Source organism: Glycine max, chromosome 19, assembly GCF_000004515.6.
Source record: "Glycine max cultivar Williams 82 chromosome 19, Glycine_max_v4.0, whole genome shotgun sequence".
Classification (NCBI taxonomy): domain Eukaryota; kingdom Viridiplantae; phylum Streptophyta; class Magnoliopsida; order Fabales; family Fabaceae; genus Glycine; species Glycine max.
In genome coordinates this window covers 13,119,414-13,134,052 of record NC_038255.2, presented here as the reverse complement: position 1 = coordinate 13,134,052, position 14,639 = coordinate 13,119,414, and the positions used below count along the sequence as shown (strand labels likewise).

Here is a 14,639-nt window from a genome sequence, read left to right as displayed (position 1 = left end):
GCACACAGAGACAGGCCCAGGGGAATGCTCCGCAGGCCACAGACGCGCCGCCACCTCATCAGGCTGGACCAGCCATATCGTTTGATACGGAGCAGTATTTGCGGCATTTGGTTCGCCAGCAGGCGGCCAACCACCGGGCACATGTACAGACCCATGATTGTCTTTATCAGATGAGTCTCAGCCTGCAGAGCCAGGGCTTTACTTCTTTTCCGTGCCCTACTCCGGACCAGTTCAGGGCAGAGGTCACATGGCCTGGAGATTGGCCTGAGGCCCAGGCAGGAGAGGCACCGGCAGAGGCACCAGCAGAGGCTCCCGACGAGGCAGATGAGGCCCGCGAGGACGAGGAGATGACCGATTTACTTGATTTCTTAGGAGGAAGCGGGGCCACATGATTGGGAGATCCCTTGATCCATGTTTCTTTTTGTTTCCATTTGTTTTTTTTCTGTTACATATCATCTTATTTTTGTTTGACTAAGGGACTAACGTTTGTTTCATGTTTTGACTTTTGTTTTGTACATACATATCATTTGAGTTGTTACGTCGGTACTTGTTTCGTTGTTGTCAATAGTGTTTGTCGGAATTCTGGAACCGTGTAGAGTTTTTCATTTAGGAACGTCGTTCTAAAAAATAAAATGAACCAAAATCCTAATAAAAAGAAAGAAGCGTTGTGAATAAAAGTCATGTTCATAAAGAAAAGAAAAAGGTTTTTATCTATACATGTATGTAAAAGGAAAATGTGTATAGAAGGATTCTTGTGTGTAAATGATGCGTGGAAAGGAATTCTTGTGTGTGTGAGCAACGAGTGTATATGAAGAAACTTTTGTGTGAACCATAAGTGTGTGTTGGGAAAAATGAAAAATCTTTGAATGTAAATAGGGTTTGTATATAGACCGTGTGACGTAAAGAGAAGAGTTCTAATGCGTGTACAGAAAAAGTTTGTCATGTATAAAAATATAGATGTACAAAGAAAGGTTTTCCTCATAAAGGACCACAGGTGTATAGTTTTAGTGAACATATATAAAAATAAAACAAAAAGTAAAGAGAAAGAAAGACCGCGAAGGTCGACATGTTATAGTTAAGAAGTATAAATCATTCGTAAAGAGCAAACGTATCTTATGGAAACAAGGGACTGATGCTAAGAGTTTATTTTCCGGAATGAACCGAGATAAGGATGGATGAATTCATTGAACTGATGAAAGAACATAACTTGGAAACGTTGGGTCTGTCTGTGTAAATTCCCAACCGTAGTATCACAATGCCATAGACAGGATGCTTGAGTGCCCACCTGGCTGTAGCCTTGACTAATTTTGCACGTTTGTTTTCAAATCATCATTGTCACGCGTGCCTTATGGAACAATATGGAAGCTCGGCCCGAAATCGACACCTTGACACCCAAATTTGTTTCGCCCCAGATATCAAGATTGGGTTCCCACAATAAAAGACCCCATTGAAACACAACCTTGGACTTTTTGAACCTTGGCCTATCAAAAGAATCCTCCTCCTTTCCCCCGAAGCAAAGGACAGCGGAATCTCCTCAAGGGAGAGCAAATAGAATGCTAAACCCGATTTCCCAAAGAAAGGGATGGGGAAGGAAAAGTGAAAAGAAAGAGAAGGAAGAAATGAAAAAAAGAAAGAAAGAAAGAAAAATGAAAATAAAGAAAAGAACAGAAGAAAGGAAAGAAGGATTCCCGATCAAAGATCAAAAAGAAGTGAAAAGGGAAAAGAAGCAATTCTCGATCAATGAAAGAAAGAGGACAGAAATTCTTCAAAGCCAGATTGCCACTCAGAATCATTCTTGACTGGCAATATCCCACCCCACATAAACAAGGAGGAAAAGACCGAAACACCCAGCTTCCTCTCCAAAAAACACCACCCTCGAGAAAATCCTATTGGTCCGTCATCGTACGTTTGATCTTTGATTCGATAGGAAGTCGTGTGCAAAATAAAGTCATGGTGCAGTTATGGTTTGGGAATAGGATAAAACACTTGCCTTGTGAGTTTTATACACTATGAGTGATTTATTTTCAGCTTAGCCCGATGTTTCCCCTGCATGTTCATTTGAAAGCTAAAAGTTGACGTCCTGCCCTTCATTCGCGGTTACAAGGAAGATTACCCTTGGCACAAGTATATTGTTTCTCTAAGATATGGTGCTCTCGCGAATGATTTATTTTTCTTTACAAAAAGCATGTTTGCCTTTCAGGTGGAAGAACCCGGTAGACCGTTTGGTCCTGCCAACCTCACCCTTTTTCGGAGCCCCATGAATGTTATTGCCTAGCGCTGTTCATGTGTCCTCCATTTTCGAGTTTGGAGCTGTAATTCATGATTGCCTAAGTGCGGACCCTCAAGGAAATCCTCCATTCTCACCCTTTTTCGGAGCCCCATGAATGTTATTGCCTAGGGCTGTTCATGTATCCTCCACTTTCGAGTTTGGAGCTGTGTTTCATGATTGCCTAAGTGCGGACCCTCAAGGCAATCCTCCATTCTCACCCTTTTTCGGAACCCCATGAATGTTATTGCCTAGGGCTGTTCATGTGTCCTCCACTTTCGAGTTTGGAGCTGTGTTTCATGATTTCCTAAGTGCGGACCCTCAAGGCAATCCTCCATTCTCACCCTTTTTCGGAGCCCCATAAATGTTATTGCCTAGGGCTGTTCATGTGTCCTCCACTTTCGAGTTTGGAGCTGTGTTTCATGATTGCCTAAGTGCGGACCCTCAAGGCAATCCTCCATTCTCACCCTTTTTCGGAGCCCCATGAATGTTATTGCCTAGCGTTGTTCATGTGTCCTCCACTTTCGAGTTTGGAGCTGTGTTTCATGATTGCCTAAGTGCGGACCCTCAAGGCAATCCTCCATTCTCACCTTTTTTTTTCGGAGCCCCATGATTGTTATTGCCTAGCGTTGTTCATGTGTCCTCCACTTTCGAGTTTGGAGTTGTGTTTCATAATTGCCTAAGTGCGGACCCTCAAGGCAATCCTCCATTCTCCCCTTTTTCAGAGCCCCATGAATGTTATTGCCTAGCGCTGTTCATGTGTCCTCCACTTTCGAGTTTGGAGCTGTGTTTCATGATTGCCTAAGTGCGGACCCTCAAGGCAATCCTCCATTCTCCACCCTTTTTTATAGCCCCATGAATGTCATTGCCTAGCGCTGTTCATGTGTCCTCCATTATCAAGCGCGAAGCCTCTGGTGACTGGGAAACACGTTCTTTTGTTGTTTTCCGGATCGGTTCCTTCGCCAAATATGTGTATATGTGTATATGTATATTATATTCGTTGTTCTTGTTGTTGTTTGTATTTTGTTTTGTGCAGAAGAAAAAAGAAGGAGTAGAGACGAGAGTCGTCATCGCGGAAAGGGCAGGACGGACGAAATCAGTGTCCTATCTTTGCTTTCCTCTTATCTCCGATGAGAGGTAAGTAAAGAGGGGCAACTGTCATACCCTAATTTCGTCCGGGGATTATTACTTGATGACATGCAACCTTTGGTTAGCCACTTTGAGATACTTGGCGTCCTTTGTTGCACAATAAATGAAGTCTCGAGGCGTGTCAGAAATCAAAAGGAAGCAGGCTTGCGCGATCCGTGAAATTCCGTAATGTGGCGGAAATCGAAAAGAGGTGTTTTTGCGCAATTCGTGAGTTTCCGTAACTTCTTCGAAAGCTAAAAAAGAGTAAATACATAATCCGTAAGGATTCGTAACCTTGCGGAAGGAAATAAGTATCGTTACGAAATTCGTAAAGTTTCGTAACGTTACGGAAAAGAGTTACCAAAAAATAGAAAGGGGTGCATTTAGTAAAAAGGGGGGTACAAATAGCAATCTGGCCCACTTGGGCCTTCCAGATCCTTCCTCCAGAAGGCTGTTGCTTCTGGAGGAAGCAACCTTGCTCGCCTGGGCGAGCTGAGGTCGCTTGGGCGAGCTGGGTGGCAAGCTCCTCCCCTATTTTGCTATAAATAGGGGGAGGAGTGAAGAAGAAAAGGGTTCAGCCTTCTTGGCACTTCTCCCTCTCTCGAAATTGCTGAGGAAAATTGTTTCTGTGAAGAAAATCCAAGCCGAGGCGCTTCCGTAACGTTTTCGTAATGTTTCCGTGAGTAATTACGCGAAGATTCTCGACCGTTCTTCAAGATTCATCGTTCGTTCTTCGTTTTCTTCAGTCTTCAACGGGTAAGTACCTCAAACCGAGCTTTTCAATTCATTCTATGTACCCGTGGTGGTCCACATTTTGTTTCATGTATTTTTATTCTCGTTTTCATTCGCTTTTTATACCCCCTTTTGACGTGCTTAAGCCATTTATTTAAGTCATTTCTCGCCTAATCTAAAAAAAAAAAAAAATTCCACCGATCACTTGAATTGTATCATCCGTTAATTTTGGTTAAAATAAATTCCGACCGTTCGGTCGTGCCGTAACCAAGTTGGAAATAAAAAAAGAGGTAAAATAATAATATAATAATAAAAAAAATACCTTTAGTAAATTGAAAAATAAATTGGACGTTTTCTCTTTGGGATTTCTCATTCTTAATTGAATTGACTAAATAACTAAAGTGAAATTAAGGCTAAAATCAAACTCGCCTAGTCAAGCTCGTCCACAAAAATAGGTTTTTTTGAAAGTTTATCATTTCAGTTTCTTACTAAGTAAAAATGATCATTTTTAAGGTCCAACGCCTTAAAATGATCACCCCTCATGTAAAAGAATCACTTGATTCACGCATAAGAAAGAACTACGTGGGTCTGAATTCCTCTTTGATGGAGGGTACGTAGGAGCAAGAGCCCCGCTTTTGTCGACCTCAAAAAATAAAAAGAAATAAAGTTAAGGTAACACAATTTCCACAATTCTAAAAAATAGGTTGTTGTCCTTCGAAACAAACGTGAGAGGTGCTAATACCTTCCTCAAGCGTAAATATAACTCCCGAACTTAGAATTTTCATTTTGACCGGTTTCCTTCGGTTTTCCCGACGTTTTCCACAAATAAATGTTGGTGGCGACTCCGCGCACCTTTCCTCCTTTGGAAAGCGCACCCGTGAGCCTCGCCCTCGCTCGCCCGCGAAGGGCACGTTGCGACAAGGTAAAAAGAACTAATATTTATCTTGCTAATCATACAACTATCATCAATAATCTTTTAGGTCACCTACCTTACGCAAGAACACTCACTCTTGAATCCTTCTATGCTTAACAATTAATGTCTTACTAACTACCTTACTCTCTTCTTAAGGTTCCACATTAAACCTCTTAACTATACTTCATAACTTTTCCAACTACACTATGTTCTCCAACAACTCTACACTAGATATTTCCCACGAACTACGGTTACAAGTTTCTATGGGTACTATACTTATAAGATTCTCAATCTTGCACTCAGGTGGTAACTAAACATATCCTCAAGGAACACAGGTACACGTCTTACTAAGTTTGACTTTCGTCTATAGGTAACAATGATCATGTCTACTCAAGTATTTCCTCTCAAAACATCTTAACGTGATTGTCAAAGGCGAAGTCTCTCTTTATTCGTATTAGAAGTAACAACAAGAAAGATTATCAAGCATTTTAACTAGACATGATTGGAAGATGAGCAGCCAATAATAAGATGAACACTCGATTGATTAGGAGACAATAATTTTAAATCAAGAAGGATCACTCATCTAGAATCAACAGTAGATACTCCAAATGAATTTTAGAAACGAAAACATAATCACAGTGTACGCACATATGGAGACATCAACTATCACTTGATTGTGACAAAAACATCAATAATCCAATTGTTTGATGTAGGCTCATAGCACAAACAATGAATTATACTCAAGCTTGCAAGTGAAATCGAATTACTCAACTTAAGTACGCAACACAAAGAATAGTTTACACTAGAATCAGAAGGTATGGTCAAAAGAGTATTCTATATGAAATATATCTCGATACGAGTCCTCGAACTATAGAGTATCAACATTGCTAAGAACAAGAAATCACAAACAACCATACTATCTATGCAATTAAGGCAAAACACCATACTACTAACATACCCAGAATTATAAGGTTCTTATAATATGTATACAACGTACATATAAGAAGTAAGAATTTAATAGTTAATAAGGATGTATTAAAGAATCACAAACTTCAACTACTACATTCACGACTACACACAAAATAAAGTGAGTTAAGTAGTCATGCGTTTACACATCAAGAAAGAGATACTCATCCAAGACATATATATGGTTCAAAATGTTTTCACAACACTAATCCACACATCAAGATAGAAATAAGTTTATTAACAACATACACGCAAGAAGGTAAGGGCTCATTAAAGCATTATCCATCAGTATCAAGGCTTCTTGCATCACCTAACGGCTTGCCATAATGTCGAACCGCACTTCACAAATTATAGAGATGGCCAGTCTCATAACTCATGACTCAACAGTGGATTTATGGTATAGCAAACATTAAGGATGCAAGGCACATACAACTATTTTTTTTTTAAGTCTCATTCGATCATGAAAAGGAAAATAAATTAATAATTCAAGCATGTTCATCAAAACTAGTCACAAGTAACCATACAGAGTGCACACCAGAATATGGTAAGCACATAACACACTGGCCGAAAGGTTCAACCTGGCTCTGATACCACTGAATGTGACACCCTCTACCCTTCACATATATACTGATAAAGGAATAAAAATCCAAATATTAATTAATAGTATTTTTTTACATTTGTAAATACAAGTTTTTCAAAGGGATAAAAGGCTCACATTCACTTTCTTCTACAACATATTCAAACTTGTCCAAATAAATAATAAAGTTATCTCGGTTTAAGCAAGACCGTCTAAGACTTCATACAATTAATATAAAACCTTATACCCCAATGCCACATCCTATCAGAGTGTTGTGTCTCGACGTCCTTCAAAACAAGGTTCCTTAAATCAATTCACCTAGTCATCTGCTCTCCCGAACACAAAGTTCAAGATCATCACAGGATCCAAACACAAACAACACACGGGGAGTGAGTTATCACATTCCTAATTAATGGAGAAACAAGACAACTAGATATACATATCATATAAACTAAATAAAATTTACTTACACGTAATTCACGTAATTCCACCACTTTGTCATTCAAAGTTCACTTTTCATCCATCAATCACACTTTTCAATCATCAATCACATTACACAAAAATCACATTCTCTGATCAAGACATAATAACACATCAATTTCATAATAAACAATTAGCAAGCGCATGAGACAGTTATGCTAAGACTCAAGCCTATATGCAATGTGGTACCATGTCAGTGAAAAACCACCTTGGGGCGCTTAGGAGTACATAACAAGACACACCACACAATGGGTTTGCCAGGTCACTCTTGTGAATGTATGTATACATGATTTTGATGATGTCAAAAGAAGAATCAAACAAGGCTCATTTTGCTTCAAGATTAATACAAGATTGTTTCAACAAACAAAGCCTTGATTCAAGATTTCTTCAAGATCAAGCCTTGCCTCACAATGAAAGGTTTCAAGTCATTCAAGGCACATGTAATCGATTACCAATACATGTAATCGATTACCAATGGTTTGAAAGTGTGTAATCGATTACACATCATATGTAATCGATAACCAGAGACTCTGAATGTTGGGAATTCAAATTTTAAATGAAGGGTCACAACTGTTCAAGAAAAACAACTATGTAATCGATTACACTAATTCTGTAATCGATTACCAGAGAGGATTTTCAAGGAATATCGCCAACAGTCACATCTTATCATTTGAATTTTGAATGGTCATCAAAGGCCAATATATATGTGTGACTTGGGACGAAATTGAAGAGAGAGTTTTTTTTTGACAAAAGTGTTTTATCCTCTCAAAAGACAATGAGAGAGATTCCAAAAGAACTTCATTGTCAAATGCTCTCTCAAAAGAAATCCTTGGCCAAACACTTGCAAAATCTATAAGGATTCCTACATGATCTTTATTGTAATATTCTTCTCTTGAAGAGAGAATTCTTCTTCCATTCTTCTTATTCAATGAGATTGGTTAAGAGACTGTGAGTCTCTTGTTGTAAAGGATTCCTGAACACAAGGGATGGGTTGTCCCTGTGTGGTTCAGACTTTGTAATGGATTTTACAAAGATAGTGGAAATCTCAAGTGGGTTGCTTGAGTACTGGACGTAGGCACGGGTTGTGGCCGAACCAGTATAAAACTGCGTTTGCATTCTCTCTTCCCTTATCTCATTTATGTTATTGCAATCAATTTTGCCTTGCATGTTTATAGAACATTATTAAATTGATTGTTGTTGCTTCTTCTGCATTCTAAGCCTATCCCTCTTAAGATTATTGAGGCCACAAGGTCCAACAAATGGTATCAGAGCGGGATTCTTGTATAAAGTTTAAAAACTTCAAGAATAGATATGGCCTCATCCAAATTTCCATTTTTTGAGGAAAATTCTATCAATAGGCTCTTATGTTCAATGGTGAGGGTTATCATTATTGGAAAACCCAAATGCAGATCATTATAGAAGCCATAGATATAAAGATATGGGAAGCCATTGAATTTGATTCATTTATTCCTACAATGGTAGAGAGAAATGCAACTACATAAAAAAAACTAGAGAAGAAAGAAGATGATGATGAAAGAAGAAAGAAGAAGGTTCCTCTTTAGCCCCAAAATGCTGAGTGTGATCAACTTGGGCACATGAGATTCAATTGTCCTATGTTTAAAAGAAGAATGGAAAAATCCGACAAGATGAATTTCAAAGAGAAGAAAGAAAAGAAAGGATATATCACTTGGGAAGATAATGTCATAAATTATTCAAGTGATTCAGAGAAGAAAATCATAAGTCTGGGTATCATGATGAAAGACTATGAAAATGGAGAAGAGCAAAGTCGATACATTGATAGCAATTTCTCCAAACACGCTGCATCAAAGTTTATTCATATTTCTCTCCAAGATAAATGAATATGTGATTTATGGAGACAACAAACGAAGGCCACATTTCTCCCCAAGAAAAGTGAATATGATATATGGAGACAACAAACAAAGGCCACTTGATCAACAACCCCAACAAGTAATATCAAATGATACCAACAGGTCACTTGTCTTTGATTGATTACTTTTGATGCTTGTTTTCTACTTGATTTTAGACTGTTCTTGATGATTGTGATTGAATTTGATTGACTGTGTTTGATGATTGATTGATTGTATCTTTGATTGTGTGTTTGATTGTATTGTCTTTGATGTTTGTTCCTGATTGAGTTTTTGATTGTTTTTAAAGAATCTATTAAACTTTTCAAATAAGTTTCATGTTTTAAGAAAACTATTTCAAATTTAGAAAAGGAAATTTTGAAATTGAAATTTGAATTTTGAAATTGAAAATTGAAATTTGAAAAGTTAAATTTGAAAATTGAAAATTAAAATTTGAAATTTGAAATTCAAATTTGGAAGTTGGAAGTTGGAAGTAGTTATTGGAAGTTGAAAGTTAAAAATGGAAGTTGGAAGTGGAAGTTACTGGAAGTTGGAAATGAAAGTTATTGGAAGTTGAAAGTTGAAAATGGAGGTTGGAAGTTGGAAGGTGAAGTTACTAAAATTTGAAGTTGGAAGTTGGAATTTGAAATTTAAAATTTAAAATTTAAAATTTAAAATTTAAAATTTGAATTTTTTTAATAGAAATTATTATGTATAGTTAGTTGATTGTTAATTTTTAATTTAATTAATTTGATTTGAAATATTTGATGATTGATTGTATTTGATTGTGTTTGATTGATGTGTCGTTGTAATTGTTTTTGCTTGAATAATATTGAATGATTGTTTTAATGCCTTTTGGTATCACTTGATTATCATACATTGCAACAAGTGGTAACATCTTTCTCCTCTCTATTCATGATTTGTTTTTGATGTTGACAAAGGGGGAGAGAAAGATAAAAGATAAAATAGTAAGAAAAATTATCTATTGTTTATGAGACAATTTGTTAACATATGAAAAATATGAAATCTTCAACTGTCTCATATAAGCAATCATTGCAAAACCAAGGGGGAGTAAACTATATGCAAATAGATATTTTTTCTTTGTTGTTGCTCCTAACCTACAGGTGGTTGTCATCATCAAAAAGGGGGGAATGTAAATCATGAAAATTTTGATGATGTCAAGAAGAATTAAGAATTTGCTTGAGAAAGGGGGAAAATGTAAATCATGCAAGCTTTGATGGTGTCAAGATCATCACTTTCCTAATTAATGGAGAAACAAGACAACTAGATATACATATCATGTAAACTAAATAAAATTTACTTACACGTAATTCACGTAATTCCACCACTTTGTCATTCAAAGTTCACTTTTCATCCATCAATCACACTTTTCAATCATCAATCACATTACACAAAAATCACATTCTCTGATCAAGACATAATAACACATCAATTTCATAATAAACAATTAGCAAGTGCATGAGACAGTTATGCTAAGACTCAAGCCTATATGCAATGTGGTACCATGTCAATGAAAAAACCACCCTGGGGCGCTTAGGAGTACATAACAAGACACACCACACAATGGGTTTGCCAGGTCACTCTCACTAAGTAAGATCATAGGGAGACCAGTCAGGGTCACGATGTTTTGCGAGAATGCTCCAACCATATGGGATCAGCATAGGCTTAAAGGAGCACTCAAATCCGGTGACCCCCAAGGCCTACACTCCGAAGAGTCTGTCAGGGCCTCTCCCTCCTGATTCAGGTCCAACCCCTAAAATCATTTTAGCACACAGACACTGCTAGTGAATTATACAATACCCACGACCTCACACTCGTGTCTTAAGCACGTACAACATATTGCGCTACAATTTAACACTGGTTCCTAAATAGGAACCTACACTTTCTTTTTAACACTGGTTCCTAAATAGGAAACCTGCATTTTCTCTTTAACACTGCGCATTTACACTTTTCTCAAGATAACACTGGTCGGGTTATTGTACAATTCACAGCTTACAACACAAATAATGTCACATCAAGAGTTAATCACACACTTATTCACAAACAAAACTCATTCACAATTTCACATCTCATAATGTCACAATCCATCATCACATGTTTTCACATATCTCACAATTCAACACCTGTTCTACTTTACACTTTTACTCAATCTCAATAACAATATTATAATCTCAAGGCAACATATCATTCCACAATTCATCACATATTTCATTTATAAGCACTGCTCATGAATTATACAATACCACGACCTCACACTCATGTTTCAAACATGTTTAACATAATTGCGCTACAATTTAACACTGGTTCCTAACTAGGAACCTACACTTTCTCTTTAACACTGCGCAAAAACACTAGTCGGGTTATTATATAATTCATAGCTCACGATATAATTAATGTAACATCAAATGTTAACACATCCACTTATTCACAATCGATATCATGTCCATACTTTAACATCTCATAACATCACATCAACCATCTCATAACATTTCCAATGATATTCATAAGGTACAACATACACATGTTCATAAAATTTAACCATAATATTATCAAACTCCAACACTTAATAATTTTTGGAATCATACGATAACACTACAATATTATTTACATAAATTATTAATATAAATAACTACCTCTATATATATAAACTAGCATACATCATATTAAATCACAAATTTCAAAGTAAGCTTTCAATGCACAAATTCTAAATAATTATATGAACACTTTGGTCAGTTTCAATTATGATATTAATTTTTTAAATTATATATAAAAACCTAAACAGCAAGAAAAAGAGAAAATACCAAATCAATATCTCTCTCTAAATTTCTCCTTACTTTATTTTATCAATTCATATTAATTAGAAAAAGTACTCAATTTATAGGGTTCACGCTCAACACAATAGCATATCAATTCCGGCTTGATGGGCATGCAAGGCACACTGTGTGATGTCATTAATGTAATGTCATTATTGATAATGTAATGTCACTTCCACTCCCTATCGCTGCAATTTGTAACTTTTCTAACTGTATTGTAATTTCATTCTTATGATTCTCGCTAAATGTTATTGTCTCCTATACACTGAATTCGTGAGTTGTGTAGGATTCAATTTAATAATTATGCTTTTTGTTATTGTGTTGTATATATTTTATTTTTTATTTCAATGTGATTATCTTGCAAAAAATTTCATGGACCAATAGAATATTGTATGTTTGGTATGTTAAGCTAATAACAGATTTGGTAGATTTGCTCCAGCTGATATTGCTTAATTTGTTGAGTAGGGGATACCAAAGATACCACTAGATCATTAGAGAAAAATTCAATTGAAAAAGAGATTGAAACTTAAACTGCTGAATCGCAAACGTAAGTTTATTATGCATATAATTTTAGTACCATTTTTGTTATATGATTTTGGTTCTTGGGTATGGCAGATTTTTTAGCAAAAAATGGGGAAGAATGCACACATCTTGGTTTGATCCGTGCCTTAGCTGTATGGACAATGGGCTGCATTCGTGTTGATAAAATTATTGAATATCTGTGTGATCCCCTTCAAAGATGCCTAAAGGTACTTACATGGCACCGTTACAACTTACATATATCTATTATTAAATTAAATTTGAAATTCCTCTGGTTGACCACAATGCCAAAGTTTGTTTTTCTTTTCTTGCCCTGTTTGTATCTCTTATTCGTATATGGTATTTTTTGATAGGATGATGATCCATATGTTCGTCAAACAACAGCTATTTGTGTTTCCAAACTTTATGACATAAGTGCAGAGTTAGTTGAGGACATGAGATTTTTGGAATCCCTGAAGGATTTTATAAGGTGAGGGAATAAAGGTCAGAGGTTTGGTTCCCATCTTCACCAAAAAAAAAAGGCAAACATGCCATTCATATATTATAGACCAAAGAAATAAGGCAACCAAGGATGAAGAAAACTAAATTGCTTAAACAAACTGAGGCCTTCAAACAAGGACACAACAATAGTAAGGTAAGAACTATTTTGACAACTTTAGGTATTTTATCAGGAACACAATTGTAGTGTGTAGATTAACAACTAAATATATCATTAACATTGAACTTCAGGTATTTTATCAGGAACACAGTTTTAGTCTGTAGATTTCCAGTTATATATCAACAGTAATGTACCAAGGGTAGCCTAACTCTTTTCCTTTTAGGCCAGCATGTACTTACAAGGGAAATGAGTGGCCACTACCCACCAACCCAATAAAAAGATGGTCTCTATAAACATCTGGGAAATATTGTGTTATTTTACCAGAAAAGGTAATGTTTTGCATAGGAAAATCTATGAGACATTCAACTATATAAGGTTTAATTGCAAACAGTATAGATTTTCATTTTCTGAAATGGAGTCAAATTTCATTAGACATTAAAATTTGCTAATTTAATTTGGGGTTTGGTTTGTTTCCACCTCAACCCTTCAGGTAGGTTTGTGATTGGAGGACATCCTCTCGATCTAGCTGAAATATTTCCGTGCCATCATTTCGTTTGATTTGGTTCTTTCTATTTTATCTTAAGAATTTTCTTTGTACCTGAAACATGTTAGGTGGTCGTTCTTCCCCTCCCAAATGGTCAGCTGAATTCTGTGGCTGTGGAGAAGACCCGAACACATGTAAAATCCCAGCTGAGTACCCTGATGACAATACCATCTTCCACCTCAACCCTTCAGGTAGGTTTGTGATTGGAGGACATCCTCTAGATCTAGCTGAAACATTTTCGTGCCATCATTTCATTTGATTTGGTTCTTTCAATTTTATCTTAAGAATTTTCTTTGTACCTGAAACATGTTAGGTGGCCGTTCTTCCCCTCCCAAATGCTCGGCTGAATTCTGTGGCTGTGGAGAAGACCCCAAGACATGTAAAATCTATATCTATATCTATTTATATGATCGATATAATATAATATATGTAGCTCCGAGACATTGACGAAATAGAAACATCATCTCTCGCTTCTAAGTTGTACATTTTTTTTGCTGCATAATTAGTACGATATAATTCAATAAAAAAATTAAAATTGATTTCTTACATGATTCAATGATTAATTCGTAATTATCAACAATGCAGGTTTGATAACTTGCTATCTACCGTGCGTCACCTTTGGCCAAATTGCAGAAATTGTGGATGAAGGGTGTAGTAATAAGATCAGCGAAATAAGAAATAAAAAAAATATTACATATAATTGTTATTTTACAATATATGTTGTATTGATCATATATAAGTTAGTTTGATCTGTGAGAGTGAAAAAGAGTTTCATATTGCAATGTATTTTTCCCTTTTCCGGATGAAAATGAACTCATCAAGAGGGTGTCTATGTCAGTTGATTACAATACTTAATGAGTTATAATTAAATTGAAAACCCATGTTTTGTTAAACTGGATGTATAAAATAGGATATGTCAAGTAGTTTTCCTTTTTCTGGTGGGGTTTGAAAATTTTTATATAAAAAGAATAAAGGGTTAGTCACCTTTTTCTTTTTCAGTTAATTAATAATGTTTCTATTTTTATCTTGCTGATTGCTTCCTGCATTTTTATTTACATAATATATTTTTTATTTTCTATGTATTTTAGTTATTTCTCTTTATATTTATGGGTGAATACAAATTATACTATGAATTTCTTATTTATTGTAATTGAAAATACTCTACCAACTTTAATGCTGAGATTCACAGGGAGACA

At 36.0% G+C, this 14,639-nt stretch overlaps 1 long non-coding RNA gene across 3 annotated transcripts in view; it reads right to left on the bottom strand.

Annotated features, from left to right (window-relative positions):
• Positions 1–13,820, bottom strand: part of LOC113000444 (uncharacterized) — a 35,131-nt gene extending 21,311 nt beyond the window's left edge. Inside the window, exons 1-3 of one of the 3 annotated variants that reach the window (XR_003265720.2) lie at positions 13,743–13,820; positions 13,498–13,670; positions 6,722–6,908 (exon numbers count right to left, since the gene is read on the bottom strand). This is a non-coding gene — a long non-coding RNA (uncharacterized lncRNA). Of the gene's footprint in view, positions 1–6,721; positions 6,909–13,497; positions 13,671–13,742 lie in introns of those variants that run through there. The other 2 variants (XR_003265721.2, XR_003265722.2) reach the window with 2 other exon arrangements.
• Between the last annotated feature and the right edge of the window lie 819 nt (positions 13,821–14,639).